General features: G+C 42.1%; 1 pseudogene; it reads right to left on the bottom strand.

The window, feature by feature from the left end:
* Positions 1–501: 501 nt before the first annotated feature.
* LOC114893799 lies at positions 502–871 on the bottom strand (annotated as a pseudogene).
* Positions 872–1676: the final 805 nt, after the last annotated feature.

Here is a 1676-nt window from a genome sequence, read left to right on the forward strand (position 1 = left end):
AGTAATAATAATAATAATAATGAAACTGTATTGACGGTTGTGAAAATGATACAGGGAATTGTAAACAAGGAAGTTATGAGATTTTTATAGAAAAAGAGAATCATTCAATCATTCATAAAATAAATATTTATTGGGCACTTGGTGTGGCCAGAAGTGACTTAATCAGAGAGGTCAGGGAAGACTTCCCTGAAGAAGATATTAAAATGAGATCTGGAGGAAGAGTAGCAATTAAGGTGAAAAAGGGTGATTCAGAAGTTAGAATGTTGTGCCTGTGATCACATACATTCTTTTTTTTTTTTTCCAGTTTAAATAAAAGAGGCAATTTATTAGAAGAATACAGTTTCTTACGGGGACTCCAACAGCAGAAGTGGGTTAAGAGCTAGAAGGAAGCCTTTCTGGAGGACAGGTCATGTTGTAACCACAAATGTTTACTTCTGGGTTTTGCAAGAACATGAATAGAATATCCTAGAGGTCAGTCCTCCCTGCATAGTGCATAAGGGACTAGAATGTGGCTTCATTTCTGCTGGCTTTTTGATCCTTATATTCCTTTATGCTGGCTTCAAACATGTCAAGCACATGTTGGCAGATGTCTATTCATGAGCTCAGTCAGGCCTCTCTGAAAGGGCTCAACAGCTGGAAGGGCACCTCGAGTCTGTATGTGCAAGTTAATTTTGCTCTCTGAAGGATGGGTTGTAGTGTAACCACAAAATTCCACTTCCGGGTTCTTCATGATCATGTAACGAAGAGAATTTCCCAGGATATGGTCCTCCTCGTGCAATACAAATGTCACACAGTGTCTATCTGTCCCAGCTGCCTGGACCATTTCCAGGGCTGTCTTCCTCTCGTCTTCAGCCATTGGGGTCTTCAATCCAGCCAAAAATAAATTAATTAATTTAAAAAAAAGAGTAAACAAAATTTTTTAAGGTAAATGTATTTTTTTAAATTGATTTATTTTTGGCTGTGTTGGGTCCTCGTTGCTGTGTGCGAGCTTTCTCTAATTGTGGCGAGCAGGGGCTACTCTTCGTTGTGCTGCACGGGCTTCTCATTGCAGTGGCTTCTCTTGTGGCACAGCACTGGCTCTACGCGCACCGCCTTCAGTAGTTGCGGCACACGGGCTCATTAGTTGTGGCTCGTGGGCTCTAGAGCACGGGCTCAGTAGTTGTGGCACAGGGGCTTTGTTGCTCCGTGGCACGTGGGATCTTCCTGGACCAAGGCTCAAACCCGTGTCCCCTGCATTGGCAGGCGGATTCTTAACCACTGCGCCGCCAGGGAATTCCCTGTATTTTGTATAGTTCTAATCACTGCAGGTATATTCTGCTATTTCCACGTTAACAGTATTCCATTGATTGAATTAGAGCTATTGTATTTACTTTTTAATATTTGTTTTATTTGGTTGCACCAGGTCTTAGTTGCGGAAGGCAGGCTCCTTAGTTGCGGCACGCGCGTGGGATCTAGTTCCCTGACCAGGGATCGAACCCAGGCCCCCTGCATCAGGAGCGTGGAGTCTTATCCACTGTGCCACCAGGGGAGTCCTGAACTGGAGCTATTTTAAAACAATATATTGTGCCATCATGTGGGTATGTCATACAAAGCATAGACAGCCCCTTATTTTACAGTTTTTTTCAATTTTCTATTAAAAATAGCTATTTTAAAAGTTTTTAAAAATCAACGTTAAA

This window comes from Monodon monoceros, unplaced genomic scaffold (genome assembly GCF_005190385.1).
Source record: "Monodon monoceros isolate NGI ecotype Baffin Bay Population unplaced genomic scaffold, NGI_Narwhal_1 Super_Scaffold_13, whole genome shotgun sequence".
Lineage (NCBI taxonomy): Eukaryota > Metazoa > Chordata > Mammalia > Artiodactyla > Monodontidae > Monodon > Monodon monoceros.